The sequence below is a fragment of the Nicotiana tabacum genome, chromosome 18 (genome assembly GCF_000715075.1).
Source record: "Nicotiana tabacum cultivar K326 chromosome 18, ASM71507v2, whole genome shotgun sequence".
Taxonomy (NCBI): domain Eukaryota; kingdom Viridiplantae; phylum Streptophyta; class Magnoliopsida; order Solanales; family Solanaceae; genus Nicotiana; species Nicotiana tabacum.
In genome coordinates this window covers 3,918,221-3,927,515 of record NC_134097.1, presented here as the reverse complement: position 1 = coordinate 3,927,515, position 9,295 = coordinate 3,918,221, and positions in this window count along the sequence as shown.

The window sequence follows — 9,295 nt, the reverse complement described above, 5'->3', positions numbered from 1 at the left end:
ACTAACCTTCACTTGGGCCAACAAATTCCCCCTTTTTGATGATGACAAACTCTGCGCTTTTTCATAAGCTTAGGCCTTATTTCAACTTCGCTCAACATCAACACAATGCTAGAAATATCTTTCCTTTTTATCACTTATCATCAAGGACTAGGTTCATCAGGTTATAAATATCACTATTTAAAGTGTAAAGCACAACCTTTTTCTCCCTTTTGGCATCATCGAAAAGTTGCATAAAAATGTAAGATAACCAAATTTTTAAAATTACTCATGGCCACTAGGGCTTCTTCAAATGCAATCATGGATTAATTATCATAGATCAAGCTACGAATTTTAACCATCAAGGAAATAAAAACAAATAGTTAGAGCAAAAGATAGTGAATTTCATTGATGATTGATAAGATTCTACCACAAAACATAAGAAGAAATAAAAATACAGGAAAAATGAGCAAAAGAAAAAACAAAATCCCGAACTGGGTCACTGATTGATCTACACTAGGCTATGAGGCTTAAGGCTTGGAAGTACTAGTTTCTTGGTTTTTGGCTTGGAGGAGTTTCAGCATATCTTGAACAATGCCATCATTATTCTCCTTTTCTCTTGCCAGCTCAGTTCTGAGAGCATCTCTCTCAGTCTCCACCTCAGCCAACCTCTTCTTCATCCTCTCAATCTCAACATCCTTAGCCCTACTTTCTTGCACCAAGGTTCTCACCTTGCTGTTCACTGGTAGCTTCTTGGATGAACCGGGTTCTTTAGGAGTGGCATGGACGTCATAGTCACAAGAAAGCAGCGTATTTTCCCCAAAATGATCCTTGCTTGTACCAACCTCCCACTTCTTCATAGGTACCTTGAAATGTGCAAGCACAGTTAGGGCTATTCATTTGGATCGGATATCCGAAATCCGAACCGATCCGTTCAATTTTGAATTTCAAATTTCGTATTGGATCGGATTTCGGGTTGTGTTTATTAAAATTTTGGATTTCGGATCGGATTCAGATTGGTATAATTTTAATACTATCCGATCTGATCCGATCCGAAATCCGAAATTATTAGGGCATGTATAAATACTAAACTTTAATTTTGGATAATTAGTACTTCCTTTACATTTTCCTTCAAGTTATTACCTTTACAATTGATGGATTTAGCTATATTGGCACCATAGTGCTCTCATAATTGTAGAAACATGAATGTTTCTTACTGTATTGCCTCTTTTACAAAAACAATATGCATATAAGTTTGCAACTTTGAGGCATAATAATCCGATCCGAAATCCGAAAATTCGATCCCATCCAAACTTTAAAATCCGATCCGATCCTATATTAATTCAGATCGGATTTGGATTGCATTTTCTAGAATCCGAAATCCGTAATCCGATCCGAAAATGTGCTAAATCCAATCCGATCTGATCCATGCACAGCCCTAAGCACAGTCGTGAGAATGAAGCCATAGGGAATGACATGAGTCTTGGTGCCATTTATAACCCTATCAAGAAGCTAGATTATAAATCCATGCCAACTAATCTGCCTCCCACTGTCTAAACACTTCATGAGGACCAAGTCCATGTAGTTTGCTATGTGCCTCCTTTCCTGCCTTGGCAGAACACATTTGTTGACAAATTCAAATAGCACTTTGCGGGGTGGCTTCATCTCACTCTTATACATAACCTCGGGCTCAACTTTCTCCTCATTGTCACTGAATGTTCTGGTAATGGCAAGGGCAGTAGGAAGATTTTCTAGGCTTGTCCACTTAAGCTTTTTATAGTCATTGTACCCTTCAGTAGGTACACCCAGAATTTCTCCCAACTCCTTCACATCGAAGGAGACTTGCACTCCTTTCACTATGCTGGTAACCTTTCCATCTTTCACCTCACCATTTGCCATAAACTCAACAATTTCATTCTTGGCCAACTTGCCATCCATCTGAAGGACCATGTCCTTCCAGCCTTGCAATTCCAACTTCTCCAAAAGCAACACCATTCCTTGCTCCTCCAAGTCCCGGAGGAGTCTGCCCTTCCAAATTGTCCCCTTGCGAAACTTGGTGATTTTGTCTTTCTCAGTCTCATAATCATCTTCTTCCTCTCCACTCCATTCTTCTTCCTCAATAATTTTCACTTGTTTTGACTTCACAGCAAACCTGGTTCTTTTTACTAGGGTGGATGGTTCAACAGACTTAGACTCAGAAGCAGACTTCTTAGTGTAAGTCTTGGCTTTCTTGGGTTTTGGAGTCAGAACCTCCACTTCTTCAGTCTCTTCTTCATCTCAAAGGACAAGGTCCATCTCATCTATATCAACAGCCTCAACAGGCTCATCCATCTTCTTCTTTCCCTTAGCAACCGCTTTTCTTTTGCTTTATTCTATGGCTTTCTACAAATCTGCCTCATTCTGCTTTATCTAGCTTCTTGTGGCTCTTCCTCTTGAGGGAGGAATTTCAATAGTAATAGAAGGGATATACTTCCTTTTCTTCTTAGACCTAGCAGAGCCAGGGGTTTTATCCTTGGAAGTACCATTCTTCTTTGGATTATAACTCTCAGTTACTTTCTTTAGTAGGTCTGCGAGGGTTTTCTCTACAGATGAACCCGGTTCATCTCTATTTTTCCCAAGTTTAACAAGCCCATCAGCCGCTTCGCCAGACCCACTTCCCCCTGCTTTTTGTACACTCTCATCTACTACTCCAGATTGCTCTTCCCAAACAACTATTGTACCTGTGTCTTTGGTTAAACTCACCGGAGTGGGTGAAGGATCAACCACTCTTTTACCCTTTCCCCTCACAACACTCCTAACTCCCTTGATCTCCTTTTCTTTTCCCTTTTTATTTTTACCTCCAACTTCTGCAGACTAGTAGTTTCAACCCCAGCTATAGAATCTACCAATACAAACCTATTCTCCAAATTTGCAGCTACTTCAGAAATTGTCTTTGGAGTGACTTTAGGACCAGAAGATACCTGTTCAGTTTCAGAAGAAACCGTTTCTTCCCCCTTAGTAGCAGATTTGATGGAATCATCAGATTTCTGATGTTCTTGCTCCCTACTTGCTTGCAGTTGTTCATTAATTTTCTGAATTTGCTCTCCACCAACAACAACCTTGCGAGCCATCATTTTTACTCTTTTCTTAGAGGTTAGGGTGTTGGAAGGAGTGATAATGGGTGTAGAAGTAGTTTATTGTGATGGTGATGAAGGGTTTTTACTCAACAAATAATCATTTACTCACGGCACCTCGTGCCCGCATTTCATATCACAACTACACAAACATTTCACTTGCCAATATCATTTTCATTATATAACCACGGCACCTCGTGCCCACATTTCATATTACAACTACACAGACATTTCACGTGCCAATATTAATTTCATTATATAACCACGACACCTCGTGCCCATATTTCATATCTTAACTACACAGACAATTCAGGTGCCAATAATATATTCATCATATTTCCCCCGCACCTCATGCCCATATCATAATCCGCCCGGCAATATCCACAGGCTCATAATTTCAACATATATCTGACTATTATCAAATTTACTGAATTTATAAAATAAATTGCACAATATATAAAATAAGCCACATGAAAATCACAACATCACATAAAAAATCACCAACACAATATCCCCACATCATCACATATCATCCCTGACAATAGCCACCCTTATCTCTCCTATAGCCACCCTTATCACTCCTATAATAGCCACCCTCATCGCTCCTATATTAGCCTCCCTTATCACTCTGCTTAATATCCACCCTTATCGCTCCGCCTAGACAATATCCCAACACACATAAGCACAATGAAATGCCACCTTTATACCCACATAATATCAATAGTTGAATGCCACCCTTATCCGCCGCATAACAGTAACCTAAATCACACAACAATGTACACAGATATTACCACGCTAACACAAAACAACAATTCATGTTATAAATTGCCCATAGGCCACAACCAATTCCAAAGATGCAACAAAATCAATTAATTTCACAGCAGATAGTCCAAGGCTCCACACAACATATATAAACCTCGAAAACAACAAGGAAGGAAAATTAACTCAGCATGACACAACACCTTCTTTAGTCCAATTTTTTGAAAAATATTATAGTACCTCAATTTAAAATTATTTAATAAATTATTTGCATACGGAAAAATGCATAATATAATTTTTTTCCCGGAAATATCAAATCGACAAACACATGAAATTCACATAAAATTCCAAGTCACAATCACACCAAATTATCATATAAATACAAACTCAACAAACAAAGAATGAGGCATGACAAATCAAGGATTTACTAAATTTCCATAATTTTTCAATTTAATACATAAGGATGTCTACAAATTTATAACCGATATAGTTTGCACATATAAACCAAGTACGTACTCGTCATCTCGCGTACATGGTTTTCCAATCACATAATTTCTACATAAGACTCAATGCCTAGGGAAAATTCCCACACACAAGATTAGGTAAGATACTTAACATTTTGAAGTTAGGCCGATATTCCAAAATTACCTTCTTGCTTGAATTGACCTCCGGACAGCTCAAATCTATCCAAAATAATTCAATTTAGTCAATACTAATTATAGAAATTAATTCCATATGAAAATACTAATTTTCCAACAAAATCCAAAATGTAACTCAAAAATCGCATGTGGGGCCCACATCTCGGAATCCAACGAAACTCAAAAAATCTGATAACCCATTCAATTACGAGTTCAACCATACTAATTTTACCAAATTTCGATAACAACTCGGCCTCCAAATCTAAAATTCCCATTTTTGAAAGATTTTACAAAAATCCCAATTTCTTCCATCTAAATCCGAATTAAATGATGAATATAACCATGGATTTATGAAATATAATCACTTTTTGATATAGGACACTTACCCAAGTTGAAGTCTTGACGAAATCCTCAAAATCGCCCAAGAACTGTGCTCCAAAACTCCATAACGAAATGAAGAAAATGACAATTTTTGGTCCTTAAGTTTCTGCCCAACAAACACTATTCTGATCGCTAAAAGTCCAATCTGGTCGCGAAAAGTGTCAAATCTGGTCGCTAAGGGTGCACACCACAACTGTTTACACCAGCCGTTTTGTTTTCACTAAAAAATGCTCTAACTTCATCATACAAACTCGAAATTTGACGATTCTTATTCCTCTAAGTCAAAAATAATAATACGAACCCACTAGTTCAATCGAAACTCAATTCGCAGCTCATTTGCTCAATGCGATAAAAATTTCGCTCGTTAAATAATTTACTCATGTTTTGCGCTAAACACCCAATCGTGACTTGATGAAATTAGACCAAACTTTTCAGATCACTCCTATAATTCATTATCAAAATCCTGGAAGTCTCAAAATCCCCTCTCGATCTCTAGAACTAAAAATGGACCTTTGGATCATTACATGCTTATGCTGCAAACATCAAACTCTTCCCCGATAGCCTGTAGTGTATCAACCATAACGTCTTGTACGCAACTCCAACTGCCAAATGGTTTACATTTATGCAAACTAGATACAAAGCGATAAAACTTTCATGTTTCGCTCAACATCCAATTCCTTATAGATTGCGAGATATAAGCTCCCAAAATAAGCCATGTGCAGCAGAAATTTCTGGCGATGCACACTGTTGTAGCCAAAATCTGCAGTACCAACTTCAGTTAATCGACCATAACTTTATGTAAGAATTTCCAGATGATGAATAGTTTATCATTTTGGAAACTATAATCAAAGGACTACAACTTTCATGTTTTGATAATTTCTATATTCCTTATAGATTTCGATATATAATCTTCCAAAGTCAGTCGTGCGCATCAATAATTTTGCACATTGTTGTAAAAAAACCAGCAGTAAAACAAATGATCCGAAACTCAGGTGAGGCCCTCGGGACCTCAACCCTATACACCAACAAGTCTTAAAACATTATAAAAACTTAGTTGAGACCTAAAATCACATAGAACAATGCTGAAACTACGAATCAAACCCCAATTCAAACTTAAGGAACTCAAGAATTTACAACTTCTACATTTGATGCCGAAACCTTTCAAATCAATTCCGATTGACCTCAAATTTTGCACACAAGTCATAAATAACATAAAAAATCTATGAAAATTTTCAGATCTGGATTCTGACTCCAATATCAAAAAGTGAACTCCCCGGTCAAACTTCCCAAAAATTCAACTTTCGCCATTTCAAGCAAACTTTCGCTACAAACTACCAAATAATTTTTCGAACATTCTCCTAAGTCCAAAATCACCATACAGAGCTACTGGAATAATCAAAACTCCATTTCGGGATCGTTTACACATAATTTACCATCCGGTCAATTATTTCAACTTCAGCTTCCAAAATAAGAATTGTTCTTTCAATTAAATCCCAAATCATCCGAAAACCAAACTTGACCACCCTCACAAGTCATAATATATATTTCAAAGCTGCTCAAGACCTTAAGCCACCGAACAGAACATAAATTCTTAAAATGACAAGTCAGGTCGTTGCAAAAGGTGCATTGTTTTGAAGAAGTAAGAGCCCATTGAATTAAAAAAGAAAGAAAATAAATAAGTCTATGATTGTGAAAAATGTTCTTTGATAGTGGTAACTTGATGTAATTGTGCTTAAAGAAGTAGGGAGTTAATGTATATTGATGTGAAGGTGGAGTTTTGGTTTGACATAAGTGTGGGGTTTAGAATAATGAAATCTATGTATTAAAGTTCTTAGGGAGGTGTAGTCACTCTTATATCTATATGTATCCTACCTGTCCCGTAGTCTACATTACAACTAATGAAAGTTCTACTTGATCCTTGACTGAATGAGCTCAATTAGTAGAGTAGTACACTACGGGCAAGCCTGTGGTACGTCTTTTGTGGCATATGAATGTTATTTCGGAGAGTGAGCGAATTCTTTCTATCTTGAATTCGTAATTGTTTCTTAAATGTTATTGTGTGTGGAACTACTCTCTATTGTTGTGTGAGGCCCCTTGATTCATGAAGGAAAGGTAATGTCATTGACCTCTATGTTAGAGAAAGTGAACGGGTTGTGAAAACAACGTGGTGCGTTTGAGTCAAATCTTGAGGCGAGGATGTTACACTATTGTGCTTAATCTTTTTTAATTATTCTTTGGTGTGATGAGTTAGGATAGGATTTTAAAAAGGTCCTGTCTATATGAAGTGTAGTTTGATTGCTCGAGGACGAGCAATGGTTAAGTGTTGGGTGTTGATGATAGGCTATAATCTCGTGTTTTAGTCGTATGTTGCACTCTAATTCACTGCTCTTTACTTGTGTTGAGCTTTAATTGGTAGTATTTTGCATTTATTATGTATTTGATGACGCGTAGGGATGATTCCGAGTAATGTAAATGTTTTGAAACTAATTCGAGCTATAGGGAGCTTTACAGTCTGAGTAAAATCTCAAAGGATTAAGCCGGGATCGTGTTCGGGGGTCGAGGATCACTTTTGGACGTCAAAAATCAAGGTAGAAGCAACAGTTGAAGAGATGCACGAGTGTGACGCATAGTGCAACGCAATAGGGTAAATTTATGTCAGAAGATTGACAAAGTTCAGAGGATGGCTTTCTGAGGTCTGATAGAAAAATACACTAATGCTAGGAATAGTGCATGGCATAGTGCATAACATCAATAGAAAATTCTGTCAGACAAGCTAAGTTCAGAGAGTTTACGATCCAGATAATTGCACTATTACGACGCACTAGGCGTAGCATACTGCGACGCATGAAAAGCATTAAGTTTGAAAGTTTTCCTATTTCGACTAGGAAAGGGTGATTTCGTTTGGGCCCAACCCTACTTTATATAAATACATGGAAAAATATTATTTTCTGGACTTTGGACACACTTTAGACCTAATGAAGCTAAAGAGGAGTTGGAGGAGCAAAAGCACAAGGATTTCATCATTCCACCCTCACTCAAGACCCGAGTTTGGATCGAATTAATGTTTTCCTATACTTTAATTATATTTGTGATGAATCTCTCCATATCTATGGAGTAGTTCTCTTTAGAGTTTGATGGATTTGGTGTATTGATGATTGTTTGTGGATTATAACTCTAGTTCTATGTATTGAAGCATTTTTGGATGATTTAATAATTGCATCTATATTCACTAGTTCATGTAATCGAGAGAGGCATAACTGGTGATAAGTTTGTATTATATTGTTGGTTGAGTTCATTAATTCTTTTTAATAATCGAAAGAGACTCGTTGAATCATTGATTAAACCTAGTTAGGAGGATAATCGAGAGAAGTTCTCTAAAGAACAATCCACTGCGCATTCTTGCATATCTTCACGTGCTTAAATTGGTTTATTTTGTGAGGTAAAAACTTAATCGAGAGAGGAGTTTTTGCTGAACGTTTGAACTAATAATTGAGTGAATTCGAGAGACTCACTTGAAAATTAGAAGTGAATTATCAAGAGTTAGATCCCAAACAATTATCTTGCACCTATCCTATCAAAACCCTATATTCTCTCATCGATAACTTTCTTTGCTTATTCCTTGTTTCGATTGTCATTAGTCAATAGATTTAGACTCTTAGTTAATTGTAGTTAGAAATCATATAAATCTCAATTGTTGATCATCTTGGATATCAATCAAGCTAGAAACTACGAGAATACTGTTTAAATCCAATCTATGTGGATACGATATTATACTATACTATATTTGATTAGAGAGCATAATTTAAGTGTGTGTTTCGAGCTCGTCAAAATTTGGCGCCATTGCCGAGGATTTGCAATCAATAGTGTTTGAAATAGTTTATAGTGCTAATTCAGGAATTTTTCTTTTTATTTTATTTTATTTTTCCCTTTTTACATTTGGTGTTCGTTGACTGTGTGCAGGTTATAGGTGTAGATTGGTGCATGACTCGAGCTTCTGTGAAAGAAGTGCTACTATACGAGACTGAGATAGAATAATAACTGTGACTGTTGAGGAAGGAAAGAAATCTCACTGTGACGTTAGAAAAGGTTGGGAAATCCTCAACCAAAGAACTTATGGCTGGAAACGGTGAGGATAATGTAGATTTGGCTACGAGAGAAGCAGCCCAACGATGAGAACAAGCTGCACAGGATGCTGAAGAAGCAGCTATTAGAGATGCACATATTATCTAACAAAGAAGATATGGGTCGTAGAATTTCTAAAAATCAACTTAGGGGCAGACTAGTTCGGAAATATAGCTCCCATGCCTGGGAGACCACTTGGCGATTATCCTAGACCGGTCTTTAATCAAGGATAATCAAGTATGAGACCACCTCCAATTGCAGGAAACAATTTTGAGTTAAATTAAGAGTTGCTTCAAACCCTTCAGA